The sequence below is a fragment of the Pseudopodoces humilis genome, chromosome 8, assembly GCF_049639895.1.
Source record: "Pseudopodoces humilis isolate 2021_Gansu_Grassland_sample_001 chromosome 8, ASM4963989v1, whole genome shotgun sequence".
NCBI classification, from domain to species: Eukaryota; Metazoa; Chordata; class Aves; order Passeriformes; family Paridae; genus Pseudopodoces; species Pseudopodoces humilis.
Window position 1 is genome coordinate 18393952 of NC_142207.1, and position 27612 is coordinate 18421563.

Genomic DNA, 27612 nt, shown 5'->3' on the forward strand with positions numbered 1-27612 from the left:
ATTAAAACAAAATGACCCCCCAGCAAAAAAGGCAAACACCCAAAAATACAAGACCACTGAAACACATCTTGTAACAAAACGCTGAAATGCCAAAAAGAACTGACTGCAGCTTGAAAAACATTTTTAAAGCCAAAAAGCACAAATTTCTCCTTAATTATATGCTTAACAATAACTATAAAGCAAGAATTAAAAAAAAAAAAAAGGCAGGGGGGCTGGGGTGGGGGATCCATGCTGCCTGCTCACATAAATGCACTAAGGTCTAGGATTTACCATCCTCCTGGCTTACCTGATAAAACTGGAATTTCAAAAGCATTATGCAAAAAAAAGCCCCAAAATAATAATAATAAAAAAAAGAACAAAAAACAAACCCACCAAGAGATACTGATGATGAAATGCTTGAAATGCTAACAAAGCTGGTTAGAGTCTCAGTTCCAAAAGATTACAAAGTGTTTATAAATTGCTGCATTCTCATCAAGAAGGGGAAAAAAAAAAGACCTCTGCAGTATCCTCTCTGCTTTGTTCTCGGCTTCCTGTTCGGAGGCTCACTCTGTGGTACCTAATACAAATCAGCAAACAGCAGGGGGTAAAGAAAAAAAAAGAAGAGGGAAGGGAGGAGGTTAAAAAGAGACAGAGAGGAGGGTAAAGATAGAAAGAAAGGGGAAAAAAAGGTACTAAGCCATCACCTTAAAGGACAGCCCCATCTATCGGCAAAAGCAAAGAATGGGCTGTAAAAGACACAGCTTCTTTAGAGATTTCCTGACCCGAACGAGACTGAAAACCTGCAACCCCGTTTCCCTTCAGGGAGGAACAAAGGGCAGGGATAGTGCTGAGAAGTAGATTTCTTTATCCAGTCTTAAATGAGCTAAAGTTTTCAGTAATTTTAATTTCTTTTCAGTTAATTACTTGTCTCTGAAACATATGAAGGGAATATTGTTAGTATGAGCCCTGACGAAAGCACCAGAAACCTTTCCAGGTCAGCCTCTGACACATCACAACTCAATGCCACCTGTCCTCTCTGGTTTTACACCTGCCCGCTGAGGAGAGCTGCTGGGCTGAGCCTCAGCAGGCATGGGTTCAGTCACCAAAAACAGGCTTCCTGTGCCCGAGTGCCGGGTCCATCTATTACAGCCTGCATTGCTAATCACACCGCCTGCTACGCCACTGCCACGTCAGCTCTGTACATTCCCCTGGATTCAGATGGCAGCTGTGCAGCCAAATCTGGAACCTAGACAAAAAAAGGCTCCTTTTTAAAATTCAGACTGCTAAGTAACAGTAATGGTAACTGCTAACACAATGAACCCCATCTGCATTGGATCACCGCAGCTGGAGCTGAATCAGACAGCATTCTGTATTTCTCATCTTGCTTTACTCACCAATAAAAATGAAAGTGGGGATGGCCATGAGAGAACACTTGTGAAAGCCCCAGCGCCTGCCATGCTGGAGGGGGTGGGTACAGAGTGGTAGGAAAGGAAAAGTGGAGGCAGTGACTGCGAAGGTGAAAGGCACATGGAAGGAGGGCTAAAAATAACATTGTATTTCTTTCATTGTTCAATACCATTTCTGCATGTAAAGACAGAAGGATATGAATCTAATTAATACCTGTATGCAGTGAGGTATATGTGTGATATAACAGACACTTAATGTTAAGCTCTGAGTCAGTGACCCCAAGCAGCTTCAATGAATTTTATGCTTTAGAGTCAATTCTAATATTCTGATATGGGTTTTTTCTAATATTTTTACATCATGATGCTTTGAATGCTTAAAGTTTGTTTGAATCCAAGCTGAGTGAATCAGAGTTTCTCCACCTCCCAGTGGTGACCAGAGATAGAGATGCTAGTCCCTTCACAAGAAGCACTTGGAACTCTCTCAGTGTAACACTTATTTTCAAGCATTTATCAGTACAGAATGTTATGAATAACTGTTCTAATAATGAAATCTAATTGCCCAATTTTGAAATATGTTGTCTTCAAATATTGGAGTGATTAAAAGGACACAGCAAGCAAGCTTGTGACACTAAATATTTAATTAAAACGCACCATAATAGATTCAAATACTAATACTAAAATGCTGACATAGAAATGGCAAGACCAAACTGGACACAACCACTCAACCTGTCTCCTTTGAATACATCTGAGCTCTGATTGAGAAGGGCTTTCATCTTTGACTGCTGTCATGATCACCAGATTCTAATTTAGCTTTTCTGCTGGTACTACTGGTAGGTTGTGGTAGGTAGCTAAGTGGCTCAGGCAGTACTACCCAAAAACTACCCAAAAGCAGTTTGAGTCTATGATCTACAGGCAGAAAGAGCCTTAAGTCATTATCTTAATATTAGCTGTTGGCAGCACACAGTTCAACTGTTTGGATCTTTCTTAGGTACAATTGTAAAGGCAGATTTGTGTGATTTTCATATACTTGCAGAGTTCATCAGGATCATGTAAAGCCTTTGCAGGTGACAAATGACTTTGTAGCACTTGTAACACACCTGAACCAGAAGCCTGAAACTTTTAAATACTAAACAGATGTTCAGACACAATTTCTGGTGCCAATTGATCATTCCCAGAAACCTTTCTGTTCATGGAGGATGCTTCTAGAAATGATGAATTGTCTGATGTTTATAAACACAGATTTATCACAAGGATAAAAGGTAAATTATTTGCTCCTCAGCTTGAGGTTTTAGTATGAGTCCCTCCAGTCTTTGCTACAAGCTGGACACATTTGACATGTTACAGGCATAGCTCCTTTCAAATGTTGCACTTCGAAATGAAATAAACAACACAAAATTAAACACTAAACTAGGAACAAAGGAACTAAGACATCCTTCTTAAAGCATCACAAGAGGTTCAGCACAGGATGCTTAATATGACCATTGACTTGAGAAATCTCCAAGTATCATAAACAGAATGCTGAAACCTGTTTTTTCCAAGCAGATTTCTCATGGCTCAAATTTCACTGCTCACAGTGTAACTAGGTGCTGAAATTCAGCTCCAGCAGCTTACATTGTCAGAAAAATTGATAGGGTTTCTGATTATCTTAACAAGCTTCTTTGCTGGCTTCTTGAACCCATCTGCTATGGGATTTGAGAGAGATTTGATCAACACAACAGCAACAACTTCCTTCCAGCTGCTAAAGAGCTATATCCCATGAATTCTTTAGAATTTTTAAAGTTTTTATATTGCACCACAACTGAAGAAAACAAAAAGGTATAGATTTCTCAACCAGAGCTGCTCCAATTCTAAGATAGATGTAAAGTTAGTAAATAAAATACGGTCTCCCTTTCCTCTCCTCCCCAAAATCTAGTATTTGCCTTTTTCACCATCTGCAAACAAATAGTAAACTGCTAATAGCTAATCAAATAATTTTCAAAACCAAGCAACTCCAGGATACTCATTGCATTCAGTTTGGAAATCTTTGAGCAGCTCTCTGCGCAGGTGTGGTGACAAATCCCTCCCTGACTGCCCAAGGAGCAAATGGGTATGGCCTGAAGCAACCATCCAGCAGGCGCCGAGGAGAACCCTTCCATGCCACGCGCAGCAGGGACACAGCTGCCAGGCAAACTTCCAATGCAGCCATGAGCTTGCAATCCTGCAGATTTCAGATTCTGCAGACCTGGTAACTTTGCCTTAATGGGGATCTGCGGTTCACTTGTCCTCATATAAATTTTGACCAGTCCTACCTCAGGAACACTGTGTAAATATTTAAGAGCACTGGTGAAGAACAGCCCAGTAAGTTTTTGGCTCAAGAGCCTGAGTGATCACCAAGCATTAGGAGAGCTTGTCATTCTTCAGTGCATGAAAGGATTCATCTGGAAGTCCTTCTCTGGTGTCCCTCTGCAGTACAGTTCCCTTTCTGAAAAGACTTTATAAACTGTAAATTAATTTAAAAAAGAATGTAGGTTTATTTGCCTCTATCCTTTAGCATTTTTGCTGCAACAGACAACTATGTATCAGCATTATTTTGCTGAAAACACAGTTGTGTACAATGTAGAGAAACCTTCAAAATTAACCTTAGAAGTTCAGATGTTCAGCCATGGCAAATAAACCACATAAGCAGCAATGCAGAATGGTATGTTCATTTAAGACAGTGTTAAGAGCAATATGTGTCTTTTTAATGAAAGTTTATAAGGTACATTTTATTTACTGAAACATTTTTTAAAAAATCTCCCTTGATTTTTTACAGTATCTCTTTCTAGTGTTATAGCAATGAATTCTATGAATTACCATGGGTGTGGAAGATAGCTAATGGAGTAATTAATCTAATAGATAAGGGATTAGCCAACCAACATGCTCTGTGGACATGCTGGTAAACATCATGATCCAAGGGACATTTTCTAAACTTGTGAATCAATTGTACTGCAGTCACAGAAGTGCTATCCAAGTAGTTAAGGATGGGGAAACATCATAATGGAGACCCAGGACCTGAAAAATGAGACAAACTGTAGCAACACAGAAGACTGCATCCAACCAGTTTCAAGGAACAGCAAGTAAAACCTCTGAATAAAAAGCATAGCAACTTTTTGCACAAGGAACAAAGCACATCTGCCAGCTTCTAAACAGTTGTCTTTAGAGTAGGTAAAGCACATTTCTATAGCAGTAGATTTTTGTCACATTAGGAATGTTTTTGTGTACTAGATGCAAATAAAAGCTGGAAGTTCTAGACAGTGAAAGATCTGCATTTAAGTGAGCCCAAACTTACATGGAAAGCTTGTCAACTATACTACTACAGTCATATTTAGTTGTTACATGACATAAACTAAAACACAAATATTTTTAATCTTTCCTTTTCTATTTAGCACTAATTTAGCATATGTGTGTCATCACAATATGTATCTCAACTGCTCAACTAAAATGGACAGATAAAACCTGAGATCTCAATAACTTATTTGACACATTTGTTATTGTTTCCATGCTCCTCAGTTTTAGTGTCATTTCCATAACTATGAAAAGAGCAAAGATACTCCTTTGCAGTGCTGAAAATTCCAGTGCTCTGAGAAAAAATGAAAAGTTTGTCAGAAAATCCAGCTGCATACTGTGATTTGAGGAAATATAAAGAATATTGAAAGCAAGCTAGTGATGTAGTCATGAATTGGACAATTCCAATAAAGCGCAGAAAAATACCAGGAGGAGGTACTGACCACCACCAACCAATATCTTGCATTGTAGTGGGTTCAAAACATATTTAACAGCTCAGATTCAATTTCTCAGACCCAAAGTGATATTCCAAAATATGGGATATATGAATACACACAGGAAACAGAGTTTTCTAACACTGTATGCTACTGTAGTATCTGCAGCTTGCTATGCTCAGAAGCACTGCATGCCCTGCTATGAACCATGATGCAAAAAATAAAAATAAGACTTCCAGAAGATCACTCTACATTTAAAGACAGTAAGGCTTTTTTTTTCCTTCTAATTGAATAGATATGTTAGTAATACTCCTTGAGCCTGTAAGAAAATACCTCAAGCACCCACACTTGAAATGGGATGGAACACAGTGTACTCATATATAATAGCGTAACTATTTTAGAACACTTCATGCAGCAAGAGACAAAGAATGTGAAGTACATCATTACAATAATTCAAGGTACCTAGCAGTTTTGTTCTAAAGTTCCTATATTATGCTATTATTTTAAGTTTGTTTGAAAGAGATCTGTATTTTGAAGTCTGAAGTGGTATCTATAAAATATTATACAATGTAATATGCTGCATTGCAACAGAGTTGTTATCAAGATACCAAAAATGAGCTACACTTTCTTGAACCTAACTTTCACAATGTAATTAATGAAGGCAGCAGCCTGGTGTATCTAATAAAACACAGCATAGATCTATATGACTGTCATTACAAAAAAAAAAATAAATAAATTGGTAACTGGTAAGGCAAGACCATGATGAAAAGACAACTGACTGCTTGGCAGTTCTTTTCCAGAGAAAGAGCGCTTTCAAAGACAATAAGAAAAGAGTAAAACAATTCACCTCACTTTAGAGCAAGTGTCGAAATTAAAGTCTATTAGTTATTTCTAGAACAATGTGAAGAACAACTGTTTTTTAATGGGGAGAAAAAACACACTTAAAAGGCTTCCAGGCTTCCATTCTTCCCATCAAAATTAGTTTTAACCTTATATTTGCACATAAACTTATAGAAATATCCAATTCTATTTTGATTTAAGGGATCTTGGCATTTACACTTAAAGTGAGCAGTTACCTATCAGACATGAACATTTTGCCAATGCCTTATTGTAAATTGCCAACAATATTTCATTCTTAATTTACTATTTTGACACTCATTAACATATCTCAATACAAACTTCACTATTTTAAAGCTAATATTAAAAGAAATCTTGGCAGCAAGCTGTTAAATAGAGCACATTGATACAACGCTGACCAAAGTTTTTCTCAGTTTTGGTTTGTTTTTCTTTTTATTATAGATTCCCCAGTGTTTTTAAATCCATTAATGTATCTTAAATTTGTATTAATTTTCACAAATTATATATAAGTCCCATGAAGGAGACTCACGGTACCACAGAACAAAAAAGTTGCTGTCCAAGGTACTGCACATAAAGAGAAGTGTTCCATTTAATCTCTCAAATGTGTTAAAAATGTTTTCAGATTTATTAGCTGCTCTTAGCAAGCAAGCTAGCCTTGTTAAAATTCCTTGTATGATACTGCAGTATCAGTGGTATGCTGTTACTTTCCAGGGCCTCTTCTACTGCATTCCAGTAAGATCAGACATTCCAGCACCTGACAATACCCAGTATGTATAATTAAGGACAAATCTGTTCTGTTCTTTGTTACAGACTGATACTGATTTTCAGCAGGGCTGAAATACAAAAAAAGGTCTTTGAATTCTATGTGGTGCATGAATAAAAGCTACCCTCTAATATAAATCCAGCTCCCATGTACTGTTCTGGCATTCTGCAGAGCAGTCACTAAATGTAATTTTATCTGCAGTATTCACCTTACCTATCTCAGAAGCATAAAGATCCACACATTCATACAATACATAGCAAATAGCATCCTGGGTTTAATTGCTGCTTCAAAAAATAGCCAGAAAGTACAAGACAATTAAATACAAGTTTTGATTCTTTTGTAACATTTAATAGGAGAAGCATATATGTAATTTGCAAGGCTAAAAAAATGCAACAGCCAAGAACTGCAGTAAACCTCTCAGAGCTAATAGCAATATCCAATAATGCTTTCCCACATCATCTTCAAGCAAATGGATTTAATTCACTGCTTAATCAGACAAATTAACTCTAATCCCCATATGGTTAGAAAGGATGTTTCTTAAAAAATCCAATTTATGATTTATTTATTTATTTGCAAAGTGTCTTAAAGCTGAGATGCCTAGAAGAACTACTCTGTTAATTCAATCATGCTGACAGAGCTAGTTTCACCTAAGAAATCATCTCTGCAATTCACAGTATGGCTGACAGCTATCTGCATAGAAAAGGAGCACAGTAACCTTTTAAATCATGCAAAAACACTCACCCAAGAAGATGTAGCAAAGATCAGGATCCAGCTTCCAGACCCCATGAAGCTGAGGAAGCAATCCAGTAGCTTGCTCAGGCCAGCAGTGTCTCTCCTACACTTGACCTAGACTGCCTTACATAATGAGGAATCAGTGCTGTATCCTGTGTGGAGGAGCAAGCTGAATGTCATCACTGGCAGAAGTAGGGAGAACTGGCAGCAGGCAGGCTGGTAGTTAGCATGGAGATCACGAAGTCTGCTTTCCCTGACTGTTCTGGGAGAAAAGACAAGAACAGCTCAGAAATGCTGGTGTCATTCCTCCCCTGGAATGAATGACCGGAAGGAGTGAGGGTGTTCCAAATGTGAGGCAGACAGCAAGTGCTGCAGCTGCAGCTGTACCTGCTCTGAGGCAGCAGAGCTCCTGTCACACAGTGTCTGCAGGACTGCTCAGCTGCAGCTGTACCTGCTCTGAGGCAGCAGAGCTCCTGTCACACAGTGTCTGCAGGACTGCTCAGCTGCAGCTGCCAGGAGAGCAACAGCAAGGCGAAGCACCGGGAGACACACGCTGCTCCTGCACACCTCTCTCTGGGTATTGCTTACTGTGGTGAGTAGAAGGAAAGCATTGGTATGAGATAAAGTCTGGGATTAATTTCCTAAGGGAATTGCTGTTCCCTCCAATAACTCTTACTGCATGCAGCTTAGTTTCTGGAAAGCAAGCGTTTTTTACCTGTTGTACCTGGTGTTACAGGGGTTAAACTGCTTCTCTTACAGAGGCTTGATTTTTCAAGAAAATGACAGGTAAGATACATTCTCTGTTGTGAAGATATTTACAGTCAATTCTGGCGTTTCTTTGCTTTTTTTTTTTTTTTTTTTTTTTTCCTTGAGAGAAGCTTTGGTGTATTTCATAGTTTATTATTGTTTGGGTCATATCAGCACTTCTGTGCAGGGCACAACAGGAGAAACAAGTATTCATGCTTAGCCAGCCATTAAATAACTACACAACCTTTTTTACAAGAAGTGCTTCATATAAATTAAAACTACTGCATATAGCTTACATTCCAAAATTTATTTCATTTTAATGCTTCAATAGCAACTAAAGAGCCTTAAATACATATAATGCATATACAAATTATTATTGAATTAATATTTTTATTTATAAAGTTTCTCTTTACAAAAGAAGGCAAAGGTTTCACTAAGATGTTTTGTGGTTATATTTGAGACTGCTTGATTAGACATGATCAAGAGTAAATTCAACTGGACACAAAATCCTGTGGCAACATTAAAAGGTCAAGAAAAGTTTTAAGACTCAATGTGGAACACTGACTGAGCTTTACAGAAGCAAGATTAGGTGCAGACTCTATTATTATCAGTTATGTCTTTATCAGAATAAACATGACTTGAGCTCTCATCTCAGAAATGAAAATCAAGGTGAAAGAGATAAAAATAATCCAAATTTTTGTCTTCCAAATCTATTTATATTATATTTCTCCTTTTGAGATAAAGTTACAATGACTCTTCTATCAAATTTGATCAGGTTAAAAAAATGCTTGAGAATTAAAAAAGAAAAAAAAAAAGGAAAAAGAGAAAAAGATAAAATCAAAAGTATTTGATATAAAAGGCAGATCACTAATAAGACCTATAGCTAGCATACCGAGTTAAGTAGAATGTGGAAACAAAAAGAAAAAAGCAAGAAAAATATAATTTGAGAATGACTTTTAAAAACCAATTATTTCTGTATTTGAAATCAGGAAATCTTCAGAATCAATCTTCAGAAAACAATATTAAAAATACCTTAGTGCATTTATTTTTTCACATATTGATTTAGACTTCTAATGAGGAGTCCCTTTTAAAACTTCAAATAATTTGTATGTACTAACCTCTACTTTTGGTGTGTTTCAAGTGTTAAATAAGAGTGCTTGCTTTAGGAGAAAAAAAATGTTTACGTACCTGGCCTGGGTTAATCAAGAGTTGAAAATATCATTAATTGAATTGGGCTTTGGAAACATTCAAGGACAGTTTAATTAAGGTGCAAAACCAGCAATCCTGCTGCTCACAGCACACCAAACAGCAAAGCAGACAAAGTACTCACCCAAAGCAAGCTCAGGTGCTTCCACAGCCATGGCACTGGACAGGACAGTCCAGCTAGAGATAACCAAATGGTGACTGCATCAGGTAGAAAAATAAAGAAAGTTGGCTGGTAAAGTACAGGTTACCCAACCCAGTACACAGAAATTGAGTAGGAAAGGCTAGCTAAAGGGACAGAATGCAAATTTGGCTTGCAGCATTGCAAAGGCAATATACAGTTTGCGTGATGTTACAGTTCAGGCAAACTTGTCTAAGTTTGATACAGCTGATTCCATCTTTGGGCTAAATGATGAACTGGATATTCCTTCAAATTTTCCAGTCTTATTTTCTAATATTTCCTATAACTGTATATCCAACCAGAGAACAACCTGGTCAGTCTGTCCTCATGAGGATAAGTAAATCCAGTGTAATAGTTTGAAAACATCAAGTTTTGTCGTTCAACATACACCTGGAAGCCATAGCTTTTGTCTGGAGTATAAATACTGTTTACTTCTCTCAGACAGCAGCCAAAGTGCTCTTCCATAGAGCCTCAGCACTTCTCAGTTTACAGATACTTCTTTAAGCATTTTTCCTTGGGTCTGATCTGCTAACAAGTAAGGTCTATCTAAACACAAATTGATACAGAAATTGCTGACAAGTAGAACTTTCAGCAAAAGACTCTTTTTGAACCAGCTACACTGGTAATGTGCCTTTTAATGGCTTATGCTTGACAGTGGTAAGAAAATAAGTCAAGTTTATATAATACTCAACCAGGAAATTACTTATTCTGATGCCTCAGCAGATAGAGGGTCAAAGTAAATAAAGCAAATGCAGTTTGAAAAAAATCCTTTTAAAACTTGCAGTCTTTTGAAAATGACTGCAGAAAAATCTGCTGATTAGAAAAGAAGAATGGACTAGACAACCCCTCATGAGGATAGAGATGGAAGTATGCATTTTTGGGGACTTAATGTGAGGAGTAAAAAACAATCTAAACTCTTTTGCTATACATGTTATCAAGATAATGCTAGTCATTATTACCGAAGACTGTAAGCCTATGAAACAAATTTTGGAATTTTTCTTTTATGGAAAATATGGCAATAGAGCTTTGCAGTGCTTGTGACTAAACTGCCCTTACTGGCTGAGTTTATTTCCACATGATCCTTTCTTTTCCATGCTGAAATGAAGGAAGCAGTATCTCATAGACCTTATTCCTGCCAACAACCTTGAGTAAACAGGACAAGTTTTTTTAGACACCTTGCTCTTAAGATGCCTTGCACATAAATAAATCATTGTTTGAGGTTTGCTCATACTAATATAGATTCCATTTGGTATCTGCTGAAACACTAAAATGCTCTGGTATCAATGACTGGAAAGACAACTACAATATCTGGTGGTGCAGGTTTTTGGCGTTTTTTCCGTCCTTCTCTGACCTTTCTTGCTTTTCTCAAGATAATTTATCCCTTGTGTTCCTGAACAACCTGCACAAGTGAGTCATGCTGAAACGTGTAAACAATGGCTCAAAGTCTTCAAAAAATAAACTCCTGTATTCAGACCAAATAACACATAGTCTTATAAATGGAGGAGGAGGGGGATTCCTTATAGGAGTCCTTTACCCAAGTCTCTCTGAAGACTTTGGCCATTTTTCTGCATGGGCTACTTCTGTAAGCAAAAACCTGTAAATGCATATCACATACCTCCTTTTCGAAACAGGTAGCAAAAGCTTTTGATTTCTTTCTTCAAATATTATCCAGCACCTCAAGACCTCAATTTACTCTGCATATAATTTTTCATTTTTTGACCCAGTCATATCACAATGAAGACCATTGGAGGAATAGTCAGAGGAATGTTTTTCTCCTTTAGTTGACTAAGCTTCCTGGTATCTGACTAATGCCAATATTCAAATAGGCAGAAGAACATCTCCAAATACCCTTTCATCCTTAAATGATAACTGACCAAACTTGCAACTGAATTAAACAGCATTTTTAAAAGAAATCATATTTCCAAACATCTTAAATTGTACAATTTAGATGTCAAGATGTGTCAGTTTTCAAGCCTCCTTTCCTTAGTATTTGACAATACTTTGCATCCTACTTATTTACGAGAAGGTCCTTGATTTTCCTCCAAATGATGAAGTATTCTAGTCATGAAAGGTGAACACTGAATTCTTGAATTCAGTGGATACTCCTTAGGTAGGTATCACTAATTTTGTAATTTTGTACTCACATGCAGTTTCTGATATTTAACAATACACATTATCCTAGAAAATAACTGAAGAATTATAATCCAATTAAGCATAAAAACCTTCTACAATTAAACTATGGACATTAAATAGGTCAAGGTCACAGTAATCTGAATATTCATGGACTGTTCTTTCATTTCTCTTTGACATCTCTTCCTCTACAATAAAACTAGCTCTGATAGTCTTTTAAATCCCTTTACAAGATTCTTTGTAAGATGTATAGGGTTGCCTATTATACCTCTGAGAGTGCCTATAAACTGATTTTCCAAGCGACTATTTTTGTACTTATCTCATAAAAAACCATCTGCTGTTTTGCATATTAATACTAAAAGAGAATGGCAAAAATAGGAGGAAGGAAAAAAGTTGAAAAATGAAAAAGCAGTTAATTAACCATTCAATAAATATGCCTATTTATTTTGAGTAAATGAATGATCTTTATCAACTGAAAATAATTAGTACTGGCAGGTTTTTCTGTTGGATTTTCTTCTGTCACTGATTCCCGGATGTTGAATTTAGATTTTAATTCTTTTTAGCATCTCCCTAAACTAGCTTTTATGAGCTTAAGAGCAAGAAAGGAACCACACTTAGTTTTGGAGATTAAGTTAAGTTGTCAGTCATCCATCAGAATATTTCTAGAAATTGTCGTGGTAGTACCTTGAACTCCAAGCCATGAGTTACTGATGCCTAAGAACAGTATCAGGCAAAACAGATTTATGGTTCAGCATAATAAATGTACCATTAGCACTAAAAGCAATAAGGTGCCTTTCTTTTTTTTCCCCCAAACCCCTCCTAAATAGCCCCCAGGATGTGCCATTTGTGATATTGATTTAACACAGAGGCAGAACTGGCTAACACAAAATCCTGGAGGACCTACTACAGCGAACATGTTCACAAGACTGGTTATCCCCTTTAGCAGCACATGAAGATGTAATCAGTGCTCACTTTTAGCTAAAAGGCATAAATTCATCACTTCAATTTCATTTTCATTCATTTCAATTTCATTCTGGATCCAAGTACTTTATTTTTGTCATTCTTTAATTGACATGGGCCCAGACCAGTCAGACAAACTATATTACTTTCATTAAGTTTATGTCTTTTCAACTCTGAAATGTCTGCATTTTTGGGAAGAAAAAAAAAAAATTCAGATGCAATTCTTTATAGAAATATAGATAAGTCTTGTATTTTGCTTTACCACAAATTTAAAAAATACACTGAATAACTGAGTAACTAAAGGGGGGTGACCTGTTAAATGTTTTCAACAGATCTCTTTGGTTCCCACCAAAGAAATTGATCCAGCTCTGTATTCTTGTTCCTCTTATTTGCATCATTTGGATGCTTCCAGGAAATAGTACAGATTTCCTTTTGGTTTCTTGCTTTTCTTCCCAAGATGTTCCTAGTCACTTGGGCATTGTTTACAATATAAGAGCTCATAATTACCTAAATAAGAGACCTGTGTTTCAGGTAACTTTTCAAGTCTCTGTTGTCTGTAGGTGTTTTCCACAGAGGACTCATTGAGCAGTAATCAGAGCTCTTCAGGTCATGTATTCCACATCCAGATTTTGAACTTGCTCACTACAAGCTCTCATACTCAAAAGACTGTTCAGCCTTCAAACTATGTAGAGTTAAATATGGATGGTACTCAGGCATCTAGGTCAGGGCATGCTTCTGTCTTCATTTCTCCTTCACCAACTCAAAGATATAGCTTAGTAAGAATGAGACAAGTCTTTTAGGATAATACCTTTGTACTAAACACATCAACCTTCATTCAGTGCTGAATGACACGGTGGTCCAAAGCACCAGGTGTCCCAGATCTTTGTGTGCTGAGGGTAGGCCCTTGTAGAGCAGGAGGATTCAGGGGCTGTCAGTGACATTCTGCAAACCCCAGGTTCTAAGGTTCCAGCCTTTTGCTGCCTGATAACCAGTGTTTTATTATTTACATAGCAAGATACATCCTTGCCTTAGGTTAGCGTACACATTTCACTTATACTTAAGTGATCCTTTGGCTAATGCTGAGCTTAGCAGCACTGCACAAAAGCATTAAAAAACATATAAATACTATCTCATCTAAAGAGAATTTAGTAACTTCTAGAATGCCTTGTTCTAAAACATTCATTTGTCAGAATAAATATTATTTTAGCTTCTATTAATTGATCTTTCATTTAAGTAAACTCTGAAATAAAACCAATTAACACAATAATTGCATAATCAAGAACAGCACTTTGAAGTTTGCAGGGAAAAGAGATATGAAAGTTTCTTATATTTGCTTATCCTGTTCATTTTTTTAATGCAGCTGTCTCTTTTTCCTTCTCTTGTGTGAGAAAGTAAACTGAATGTCCTTGAAAGCCACTATGGCTTGATTTCAGAGTAAATCAAACAAATAAAACCAGCCATAAACAGACGAAAGCAACGCCTAAAATGCCTTCTCATCAGATGATATTAGATCTTTATGCTAATCTCTTTCAAATGGATTCCACAGTGTAAAGCAATGATATCTCAGAGAGATCTACTGAAGTTCCTCCTTTCTCAATCATTCCTAGTGGGAAATTCTTCAAGATTCAGCTGCATATACTTAAATCTAAGTCTTTAGAGGTCAATAAGGGAAAATACTTTTCTGTTCCTATTTTAACAGGTCACCTCAGGTGAACTGAGAAAGTTCTATTGTTTAAGGTACTTTAATGAAGCAAAAGTAATATTTAAAATCATATTTACTTATAGTTCTTAACTTTTTTTGGAAGCTGTGGCAATGTGACCTTGAGAAAGGTATGTTTCTACTCTTCCTTTTTCAATTGCTTACAGTGCAGTATTGGGATGCCTATCACAGTCCTGACAGAGACCATCTTCCTCCCAGAAACAGTATCTCTATTTATGTCAGCTTTGAATCATTGCCTTGCAAAATGCAGATTTTGGTCTCCTTGCATCTAAAGGTGGACTTGCAAAGGAAATCAAACAATGCAAATGTCTCTATTCTATTGCCTAAGAACAACTGGCTGAAACCTTCTGAAAGCTCCAGGTCTAAACAGAGTCCTCTGGGAAGGAGATTGAGCTCTCTCACACAACACATGTCAGAATTTCTGTGGAACTCTAGAAGAATCATAGAATAATTCAGGCTGGAAAAGACCTCTAACATCGCATCCAACCATTAACCCAGCACCACTGTGTTCACCAGTAAACCATGTCCCCAAGTGCCATTAGAATAGAAACTGGAACAGAAACATTTATAGGACTTTCTGCCCATAACAACAGCTCTCACACCTTCCTCCAGGATTTCTGTCTTGATTCACCAGCTTTCTGAAAACATTGAGTTTTCCACTGAACTTTCATTACCTCCTCCTTTAACACTAAGAGAAGAGGATGAGTAATTTTTTATTTTTCCCTTTTTTAACATAGCACTTATGTGAGGATGCTTGAGCTTCAGCAGGGTTACCCTGATTTTGGTTATGAGGCTATAATGATATTTTATTTCTACAAACTGTGCCACCTGTCTTTGTTACTTGGAGTCAGCTGGAATAGCCATGTCAGTCTAAAACTGGAGCAGTATGATAAAAGCTGACATTACCAACTGCTTTTCTTAAGCATTTTTAATGTCAATATAGAAGGGAATGGTAATCCATGATAAGTTTATTTAATTGCAGCCACATTCAGATAAAACAGTGATTTTAAGAAAAAAAAAAATTGGAAAATATGAGCAACATTACTTCACAGAACTTCAGGTCTCATAAGCTAAAATGTTTAGTCTCAGTTTCATTCCACTGGATTTAGCTAAGTTGCTCCTCTAATGAAACCATAATTTATTTATTTTGACTGGAATCAGAAGGAAATTAAATAATTGGGTGACAAAGGTCATAGAATGAAGAAAAAAGTCACAGCAAGTGCTCTATGGTAAGTGATTGCTAGATGAAATATATCAAGATGTCCTGTGCTGCAGAAGAAAGGTTTTCAAGGGCTTTCCCCTTCCTTTCTTGCTGACTTGAACTGTAGCCCTAAACTCAACAACCACTTTAAAGCTGAGCTCATGAGAAAGATACAGCTGGCTCATTCCTATTAGTCCTTCACACTACAGGCATATTCTGAAAACTATCTAATTCCCAGTGGCAATTTAAACTTCCTCAAGGTAATTCAGAGGAAAAAAAAATAAACAGAATATAGACTAATTTATGAATCTTGGAGAACCTTGTTTCATGACCTCTAAAGGACACAATTTGATGGCAATAATAATCTTAAAGCAGAACTCTTCCTATTAGCCATAGGAAAAACTTCTTGTAAAAATGAAAAGAGGAATTGCTAAATTAACAAATTGTATGATGGAAGTGAAGAATTTAAATTTTATTTGCTCTGAATCTGAACTAAAGGCCTGGCCAATTCTATGTCCACTGCCTTTCGTATCAGCTGTTCCCACACTTATAGTTTATTTAAAATAAACTGCATTTTACAAGATGAACTCATCTAGTATAAACTGCTGTTTTGTAGAAAATATTATTCCATTGTTAGACAAGCTGGGGAGTTCCCATTGTAATATTTTCTCCACCCAACACTAATAAGTGCTTCTTCATTTTCTTTTCATCAAGTTCATAAGCTGAATTATTTAAGCTTGGCTTAAATCTCGTTGCCAGTCCCTCAAAACACTTTTTTTTGTATCTCCCACAATCTGTTAATAGACCTTTAAAATCCTTCTTGAACAAAAGACAGAATATTTTGAGGAAACCTCATCAGTACCACATGTTCCAGCTCATACCACGCTCATGTCTCTGCCTCTACTTGCTGCTCACCATTCCCATCATCACAGCCTTCTTGCCCAGGCCATACACTTTGAGATGGCTTTAGCTTTTAAATCTTTCATTCTTGTTTCATTTCAAAATGAACTCTCTCATCCTACATTCTGGAATCCAAATCCCTGTACCTTGCATTTGACTACATTCAAATTTGGTCTTTTCAACTCCAATATTTAAACCAGACTATGCAGCTTGCCTTGAAATACAAACCTTATTAACTTTATTCCTTCTTCCATGTCATCTGCAAACTTTACTATCAAAAACATTACAGCACAGTGTGCATAACTGACAAAAATATTAATTACACAAAAAATGAACCTATTTATAGAGGGTCTTCCCTAGAAATAATACCACTCAGATACTCCTCATTAATAATATTTTTAAATGCATCAGCCCAGCCTGTAGCCCACCTAATCTGATCACTTGCATCCAAAGTAAGTGTTTAAAGTGTATGATATTTAGTAGCATAAAAAAACCCCAACAAACTATATTTCTACACTTGATTTTTAAAATAGATTTATGATATTTTCTGAAAAAAATGTCATTTGACAAGATTTATCTTTTTGCTCATTACCATAATTAGCACTTTAGCCTCTAATTTTTTGTTGTTCAAATCCAAATATCTTCAGTATTTTACTTGGAACTAACATTCATGTAACTAATCAATAGTTCTTCAAAATGTCATTTCTAGTGCTTATAAATTTGGAGTCAGATTGGAAGTCCTCCAGTAATCCTAATGTCATATTTTCAGAAACTTGCTGTTAGTTGTGCTAACAATAAGGGAATATTACTGTTGTTCATTAAGTGATTAATCTCATTTATTTCAACTTTTGATATACAGTAATAAAATGCAGTTCATGCCTGGTATGTCAACAGACAGCATTCAGAATACTAAAAATAATGTATTGCTTAATTCCATTTCTTCTCATCTGTCCTAATGAGGTGTTGCTTAACTTTCTTCTGCTATTTCAGTAAATGCAATCTACCCCTAACAGTCACAAGCACTACTGTTAGTGCCATGAACACTGAGCGTGTATTCGTGTGTTTACCTCTGGACCACACTGAATATTCTCACAAAATACTTTGTGGCTCTCAAACCCTTTTTGACTAGCATTTGAGCACATATCTCTATTGATAAACTTTTGGGGGCCACAACCCTGCCTGTTCTTACTGCATGCCACCCCATCAGGAATGACACTACTGGCTTCAGTGAAATGTGGTGGCTCCTTAAGATGGAAATGGTAGGAAAGTATTCTCCTGGTTATATTTGTGTTGATATTTTGCTAATGCTTCAAATTTTTAAATTTTCAGTAAAAATACTTTTTGTACAGAAGAGTTCTTATCTGATCTAGGGAAAAAATATGCAAAGGTATTGGTTTTGTATGCATTACGAGCACATGGTAATTAAATATTTTAGTCATTGCCAACATAATCAATAGATGGTGAAATTTGGCAATGAAACTGAATTACAAAAGAGGTGGGTTTTGGTGCATCCCAGCAGGTGCAAAAGAGCAGCAAGTTGTGTATTTTTAATTTTCCCAAGTCCAACACACAGACTGTGCCACAAAAATGCCCAAAGCCACACTGGAGCTACTCAGAAAAGTATAAAAGGTGGTCTTCTTACATAGATGGCATGACACTACAAACCACAGTTCCTCTAATGATTTAAAATACCTCAGTAATGTTTACCTTAATTCAAGTGCTGATCTAGGCTGCTTTGCATGCTTCATACTCAACAGGGGCCTGAAGTCTTACCATCACCAGTTCGCCATTAGAATGTATTAAGCTTATGGAATATTTCCAATATTCCTTCTGCATGCTCCCAAGAATAGTTTTCTCCTATTTCCAAATATCTTTGCAATCCATCTGATATAAATATATATTTATTAGAGAAAGAGGATTCACACAATCTGTGGATGAATGGCGAATAACAGACAACTTAATGCAAGCTTTGGTGGGGATGAGAATTCATCATTTACATAGGCTGGAGCTTCTTGCCTGCAGAGACAAGGAGCTCTGCATAGCCATTGCGTGCCAAGAGCTATTGATCTTAATTTTTTATTGAACAGAAACTGGACGGAATCAAAGTAATCGTAGACATATAATTTGACATTCTCCCAAAGGACCTTAAGCTTATAATAATCACTAGAAAAATAATTACCAAAGTTGTTTTAGATAATTTTCAACCAAAATCCTGCAAGCAAAGTGCAGAACAAATCATTAAATTTTTGGAAAAAACCAAACTAATAATCTCTAGAAGGATGATAACACCATTAGTCTAAAATATTATCAGATCAGTAGTAACATCCAGAGCAAAAAAATATATTCCCCCAAATTAATCTTTTTTTGAGAACCAGAATAAGTAGCTGAATAAAATGCAATATGTCATATAGCAAAAAGTGTTAACTTTCATGCCTTAAAATTGTACTAGTTTTCTTTCATAAATTAAAATTCCTGAGATAGTTATTTAAAGATTTACTTTTTTTTTTTTCTTTTTGGTGGAATTGTATTTTTTCTATTTATTTCATAATAACAAATAATTTAAAACATTGCATAAAACTATGTATGGGGTTTTTGTAGGGGCGTGTCTCATTTTTCATTTGTCTTGAAGGTTTTGCTATTGAAGCATTTACTGCTTCCTGAGGAATTCCCAGTGTGCACCTCTGGGAAGCTGCCAACTGTTACTGCCACTTTTAGCTTTCTGGATTGCATTTGCAGGCTGAAGTCTGAAACCATTACAAGCATAATTTCAATTTTTTTTTTCCTACAATTTTTCAGAAAAGAGCACAATGATTTTCAGTAATGAAGGTGATAGGAGTATGCCTTCCTGCTGGCATTACCAATAATTTCAACCAGTATAGCTGGGAACCTGCTATGCTTGGGAGCAGACATTCCAAATTATTTGGTTTAACAGGGAATTAACAAATAATAAGCTTTTGCAAAACCTTTTTTTTTTTCATGTTAGGTACACACATGTAGATAGGTATTTCTCTGTCACTCTATACTTACATGTTACAGTTCATGGTTGCAAAGTCTGATTTCCCTGCAGATGCTGTAGTACAGGAACTATAGGAAGCATTTCTATGACCTCACCTCTTGGTGTTTCTTTGCCTGTTCCCAAATGATTTGGATATAAAATCCTGTCTAAGCTAAATCCAGATAAAACAGAATAGGGAATATGCTAGCAATGGGATCTCTTTTCATCATGAGACATAAGGACTGATCAGAAACACAGACTTTTTTTTTATAGCATCTATAAAGGCATATGTGTGAGCTTATGTTTAGGGGGTTTCTAGAGGAAAGTACTTATACATGCTATATTTACCATAAGAACCTCTTCATCTTCCAAATATGCCTGGCATCTACGTATCTGTTTTCAAAAAGATCAAAGCATTATATATTCCAGTAAACTGAAAAGCAAAGCAAAGTAAATTTCAGAAGCTTTTAGCCTGGTACTGAAAAATCTCAATCAGCAAATATGAAGTAGTTGGGTTGATGGATCACCATGCCTGAAGTTGTTTTCCCCAACCATTTCTATGTAAAAATAAGTTGAAGTTAAAAAAAAAAAAAATACTTGTGTGTTGGAACAAAGCCTAGGCCTAATTTTACAAATTACCACCTTTTAGAGAATTCAAAACTCTTTTTCCAGCACTCTGTAGATGTTGATTGCCTTTCAGTACTCAGTCCAAATGGTTACAAACTAAAGTAAGATTCATTCCCCTCACTTAAAATTTATGTTGCTTAGATGATATCCAGAATGCTTAATTTTAGAATTGACTACACAGTCAAGAGCTTCAAACATGGAGAATACTTTCAATTATCCATGGTTTTATAATTACATTGAAGTTTTCTTGAGTATTCAGTATCTAAGCTAGTTTTGTTAAATTTGCTGAAAAGTGTCTGAAATATTGATCCTAGACCACTTATTTGCTTCTGTGGCCTATTCTAATGTACTTTCTGAGTCCAAAAGTTTTTTTCTTTGTTGATCATCTCCCATTAGACACATTTTGAAAGAAACTACACTTGGATCAGCTTGGTATTCCTCCTGGCCTATTCCTTAAAACAGAGGTAAATTTGTCAAGATCCCCTTGGACCGCACTTATTGCTGAGTATATGTTGATACTGGTGGTGCTTTCAGACTCTTTCTAATAGATTATTGATACATAGACTTGGATATGTTGGTAAAAGGGTCTGAAAGTAACAGAAAGGGCTGTAATGTCAACGAGGAGTTTCTGGTGTCCTGAAGTGAAAAGTGAAATTTTAGTGAGCTGAGTGGCTGTGTGTTAATTCTTCTGAGCTGAGCTTATCCAATTTTTTCTGAACCTGGCATCTGTATGTCTTCCATTTGTGAATTTAGTGAGAGGATCATGACTAGACAGTTTTGATTTAACAGAAGGGGAAATATTTAGAACTGCATACATGGAGTACCTGTTTTGCTAAAAATATTATCTCAAGATCTCTAAGTTCCTACACACTGATCAAGAAGAAGCTGAGCAGCTCTTAACACCTACCAGCCCTATCAGAAGACAGTTCCCTTTCTTGCAGCCAGCACTTCCATAGTCCTGACAAACTCCAGGCACTGACTCAGGTCAGCTTCACTGGGATCTGTAGGCAGCCAAGCCAGAAGTCTTCCAGCTCACTTGTTGCGACTTGGTTCCTCAACTTCCCTCTCATTAGGAGCCCCCAGAGTGATGGCTTCCAATCATATTTTCTTTTTTCTCACTATAATCTGCTGTCCTGTTAAAGCAACTGACTCATTCATATACCAGACTAGTAGAAGCAAAACATACACTACCCAAAAATTGTTACAGAGGGGTTTTGTTTGTCATTATTTGATCACACTTCTTTTCTAGCTGTATTTTTTCGGAATATTTTTATATCTCTTTCTCTTCCTATTCAGGTCATTCACTTCCTCTTACGTATTTTTCCTTCCATTTTATTATTTATTTTTAGTTAAAAATTCTCCCTCATTCACCCAAATCTTAACATTTAACAATTTCTTACTATTAATGAAGCCTTCCAAAAACTGGTGACTGTGCTTGAGATTCTGGAATGAAAGCTATTGGAACGAGTATAGCTGTGGACATAAAGCACCCAAAAGTGCCATGTACTAATTCTTACCTGAGAAGAAATACAAATTAAATCATGCACAATCTATTAATAAGATTCAGGGTAGTGTATTTTCTTTTCTTCAAGAGAATGCCATATTTTCCCAGCTTGTTTAATCCTTATTCTCTCCACCCACCAAGAAAAATCATAAAACTTTCTGCCTTAAGGAAAAGGGGGCATAGACTCGCCAGAGATCCTTCCAAGTAATATTATGCCTTTCATGCTATTCACTATGCATCAGTTCTGGCTTGTCTTCCCATCCAGAAACTCATCCTTTCTCCTCCCAAGGAGATTAACTTGAAATTTGATAGCTTTCAAAAGTGGTTTGAAACCTTAAACAAGAAGTAAGAGCAGTTGGGACCAATTGTTCTGAACAGTGCAACCTGTCACACTGCATACAGCCAGGCATGCTTTGACAGTTCTTTCACTCTGAACTGGGTAATAGGAAAGTCAGTGAAGAAATGTTGTGTAACCTGCCTTGAAGCCCATATTCTCCAAGTAGAAGGGAATTTGAACAAAACACAATGAAAACTGTATTTGTTGTGTAGGAAAAGAACAAGTTAGCTCTGCTTATCTTCTAAAGTAAGCTCCTCCAGGCAGGGGCTGTATCTTTGTACTTCTTACAATATCAAGTGTGCTGTAAGCACTTAACAATTAATAATGAATTGTAAGTAAACGCAAAACTTGTGAGAGGTGCCAGACTGCCATCTCTGGAGAACTGGCCTGTCTATTTATGTAGAGAATAGGCAGCACAGCACTGTGGGCTTGTTTATGCTGCTCCAAAAATTTACTAATTCATTTCACATAGGCTGCTGAACAACCATCAGATGGAAACTGCTCACAATCACTTAAGTCCTAGAGAGATTTAATCTGCTGCCTTCATGTTCTAAAGTTACAACAGGGGATGTATCTCATTTTCAGTCAGTGCAATGAAGTAGCATCCTCTGTTTTTAATTTGAATTAACATTAATTCAGGAAATAAAAGGATTTTAATATATGACAAGAAGTATACTATTTTTAAATAGTATTGCAGGAAATGCTATTTACCAGAACTTCATTTAAGTTCCATAGTAAGTGAATTAAAAGTGACTTGCTTGCATTTTAACCCTTTAATTTTTAGTTCATTTAACATGTCTTGCATTTTCTGAAAGCATGAGGAATATAGGCATAGTATAACTGACAGTATGTAGAATGCTTAGGTAATATCTAAGCACCCTCTTTGAATTTCTCCTTTAAAATACCTCCGTAATAAAATGAAAAGTGTGAAAACATTTTAAAAGAAAACCTGAACAAAGTAGACCACTTCACTCAATGTTGTACTTACCAGTAATTCTTTGGCTGGCAGTAAATCTTTGTATGGCAAAGTCAGGAGACAGAAGGAACTTCTTCAATTCTATGCTGACGTGAAAACTAAAAAAAAACCCCAAACTTGAATTTTTTTCCCTGTGTCTACATCATTCCAGAGAACACCAGGTTCACCTTCACATCAGTTGCTCTGCAATTAATAAAGCAGCAGTAAATCAGCCTTATCTCTATTACAGCCACCAAAATCAAACTGCTGTCCTTCTCATAAAGCAAATAATGGAAGAAATGGGAATAGTAGGGTAGCATTCTGTAGAGGTACCCATCTGTTTTTGCACTGAGGCAGGTAAACAACATTAATCTGACCAAAATGAGCTCCTGTGGACCTGCTTCCACGTGTCTGTGTACTCTGAGTGTGAGGGGTTCAGACACAGATTCACACAAACACACTTAAGTCTAACTATGGCAGTTGATGTTAAAATGTTGATGGCTCTTGGCTTTTTTAGATGTTGCTCTGTTTGCTGCCACCCCCACGTCCCTCCCCATAGCTGAACCTACTGGAACCAGCCTGTTTTTATAACACCAAGTCTCAAGCTCCCTGAACCTGACACCTCCCTCCCCATGTGGCAGGTATAAATGTACACCTCTCCAGCTGATTTACTATGTGGGTTTTTAATTAGCAATAAAACACAGCTCAGTGTCTGTCTGCTTTGTTTACAGGCAAATAACTTCACACTTCACTCAATTACCCATTAGAGGAGCCACCAGCCTGAAGCTTTTTGCTGCCATTCCTGTCTGCTCTTCATGTTACCATGCACTAGCATTGCTTTGCATGACACATTTAATCAGCCTTTCACTTTTGCCATGAAAAAATCCCACAAGTAATAAGCACATGTCTATCATTCACCTTGAAATAATAAATCCACAGGTATTCTGGGTCTTTTTTTGCTCCCATTTAATTCCCAAAATATTGTGACCATGAATACTACCGGGTTTTTTGTTGGTTTTTTTTTTTAATTAATGAAGTTCATTATTCAATTATTTTATATTCTGCACTTGGAACAAACCCCACAAAAGCCGAGGAGTCACTATCAGTATCTGTTCCTACATATGTAAGAAATAGCACTAGCAGGTTTGCTACTATTTACTACAGTAACATAGACACTTCCCCAAGTCTGTGTAGTGAAGAAGACATTTTAGCCAGTTCATCTCTCTGGACTTCATAGCGTTAATTTATTCCAAAAGCCTCTATGGAAGCAGAATTTATTGAATTTCTCAATATTCTCTTAAAGGCATCAATAATATCAGTGGATTTCTGAGAGCACAAACAGCGAAAGGTTGCTGTCCTTACACCTGCAAACTGCTGCAGAGCGTGCTGGCAGCCTGCTTCCAAATTCTAGCCCCCTGCTCAGCAGGCATACTGCAGAATCAACCCAGTCTCCCCATTTTAGCCCCCAAAATCTTGGTACACTTACTGAGCTTGGAATACAAGTGAGTTATTTCTTCCATTTTATTAACATTTGTGAAGAGACAGGTGAGATCTAATTTTAAAGCCTCCAGTCTAATTTTTTTGCCATACTCATGAATCTTGGCAGAGAGCCCAAAGATGAAAAAGGATCATTCTATTCATTTGTAGGGGAGTCCTGCTCTGATTAAATCCTTTAAAGCTAAAAAATATCCCTTTTTCTATTACTGAGGCATGTATAACTACATGATAAATGTATGAATTAGGTTAATTATTTTCAAATGCATGGCTTACATATTAATATCAGAAAAAACGATTATTCAAAGAAGAAAATTAATATATAATCTTTATCAAAAGGTATATTGCTGCTAGAAGCTGTGTTTCTGAAATTTAATGATTGATAAGGGTTTTGAGACAGGGAAAATTTCTCAAGGTTGCTGAAATAACTATATCACAATGACTTAAAAAAAAATCACCATCTGGGAATCCTTCCATTCAGCTTAGCAGAGTTTGCTTCCTGATGGTATGACTCAGTTTGATAACTTGAGGCAGCCAAAAGTGATAAAGAGCCATTAGAGGTGAGGTGGCAGGATACTACAATGAAAAAACCCTACTTCATGGAAGATTATTATTATTACTATTATTATTACTATTATTATTATTAGTCCTGCCAGACATTAAGGAGTTATTAAAATGAAAAAAAATCCCTAAATTTGACTATGAATACCAGAAGAAAAATTAGCATAGAAATTGAAAAAAAATCATCTGAATGGCAATAAACACAAACACAGTGTTTTTTTGTAAAAAAAGGAATGGAGTCACTTGCTTCATAAAAAGAACTCTGAAATTCAAAGATTTATCTTTAACTGAATAAAGACTCCTTAAAAAAAATCTCTTCTGATCCTTGGAAAAAATAGCTATGGAAAAGGCAGTTATGCATGAAGCACTTTCAAGTTAAGAAAATCCTCAAGAGGAAATTATATTAATCCCCAGATTCTATGCATTCTTCACTAATCATTTATTATGCATATGAAAATACAGAAAGCAACCCAAGCAAACAATTTTTACATTTTTTTGGTGAGTCTAAAAATTCACATATCTTCACAGAATAAATAATACAGGGACACACAACCAAAAGGTGAAAGTCAACTTTAAAGTGGAAGTAAATTCACTGAGTGGATGTCATCTTATTCCTTGTCCCAGATTTTATACAATTCCCACATACCCAGGTTATCGTATCTCTTGCCTGTGGTAGTTTCCAGACCACAATATTGGGTCCCACTCCTACCTCCCCAGGTCACTGCCTCTGCCTTAACACACCCACCCTGCTGCCATCTCACTTTGCCAAGGCACACTTTCATCTCAGACAAAAATATATTTGAATATACTACAAAACAGCAACAGATGGAATTCCTCTGTACAGAGCTGCAGCACAGCCCTCTTCTGAAATGGAAGTACCCTGTGCTGCCTTAGTGTACCTCAACACCCCTTAAAATTCACTGGCAGAAGACAGTGCTTTTGGAATCTGGAATTACCAGAAAGAGCTCATCTCAAGAGGTGGTGCTACAGATCAATTAAGGACTGCATTGTAGTCATAGTTACATCTAATTATTTGTGGCAACATTGGGTTGGAGAGGTATCTTCCAGGAAGGGTTACAAAGGGTTCAGGTTTAAAAATCATCAATCAGAAGTGAAGTTAATCAGCTACACAACTTTTACTTCCCTTATGGACAGATTAAATGACTGGCTGGTAAATCAGTAGCCACACATGAAATAGCCTACTTTGGAAAAGTGACAAGTAAAAGGATGACTGGTAATAAGACAGTGAAAGAACAAGAGAGTAGTTTTCTGTTGGGCAAAACTTTGAAGAAAGTAACGCCTGAACTGAGAATCCAATGATTGAAAGACAAAATAAAGAAATTTTGCATCATATTTTTGAGGCTATAAAACTACCAGCAGCAGAGGCATGGAAAATAAAGCTATGTAATTAAAGGCTTGTCCTGAGTATATTTTAATTATTGTGATTAAACTTAGGAAAGAACATAAGACTTGCTATGAGGTGACACATCCGAACTACTAACACAGCTTAGAGCAATACAGTACCAGACAACATTGTTTTCCAAAAACTCTTCTTAGCAGAACAAAAAGTTATGAATAAACTGAAACTTGAAATATTAGGTGTACACAGAAAAGTTTTCCATTAGTCATAAAGAATGAAAATTCTAATACAATAGTGTTGAGTTTCTGAGCTTCCATACATGTCTTCTTGCATTTTTACTTGTGGGTTTTTGTGGTATTTTTTTCCTGGGATTTGGGGTTTGTTTGTTTATTTCTTTGTTGTTGGGGTGTTTTTTAATAAGTATTATTTCATAACTTAGAAACTATGGTAGAGACAAAAGAATCAGAAAAACATAACCATAGTTATGTTATATCACCATAGTACTTGAAATAGCTTGAATTAAATACAAAAAATACCTAGGTTAAGGATAAACTTTTTCTGTTCTTCCTGAGATTTTAGTTCCCCAATCCAGTGTGCTGTAGGGAAGTATAAATGGTTGTTCTTAGCAGGGGGAAAGGACTACTTCTTTCACTTACATTGCCACCTTATGGCAGTTAAATATGTCTGTGAAACTATGGCCTAATTTAGACCTTCCACTTGACAATCAGTAAGGATAAGCCACTTTCAGAGATGTCAGCTGTCAGAAGTGCTACTGAAACAAAAATCTCAGTGAGTCACCAGCACCAGAGCTTACTCACCAGAGATGTCAAGAATTCTAAGGAGGGAAAGACAAAGTCACAGAGATATAAAATATACCTACTTAAATGAAATTTTGATTGTATGATAACTAGGTTTATAAACATGATGGCTGTCAGTATTACTTTTACTATACTCACACTGAATCAGGAGAGTCAAGATTGATGCATTGTATTTTAGGTAAGGAGACTGGAATGCTGGAAAATAATTTGATATATGTCTACAAAATAAGAAAATAATTTTGCATTAATCATATGTAAAGAATGACTTTTTTTCTAAATCACTCAAGATCAGGAAAATTCACTTATTGGTAAGATTTGACCCTAACTTCCCTGTGCCCATTCACTATCCAGTAGCTGTGTTAATATATCTGTTACATAAACCCTGAACACTGGAAGCACCTAACAGCACAATAACAAATTCCTTTCATAAACACTTTGACACCG

At 36.4% G+C, this 27612-nt stretch overlaps 1 protein-coding gene across 1 annotated transcript in view; it reads right to left on the minus strand.

Annotated features, from left to right (window-relative positions):
* Nucleotides 1-8057, minus strand: part of LOC102110251 (sodium channel protein type 1 subunit alpha) — a 93413-nt gene extending 85356 nt beyond the window's left edge. The window contains exon 1 of the mRNA XM_088059193.1: nt 7485-8057. The gene's annotated coding sequence lies outside the window, so the exon portion shown is untranslated. The remainder of the gene's footprint in view (nt 1-7484) is intronic.
* Nucleotides 8058-27612: the final 19555 nt, after the last annotated feature.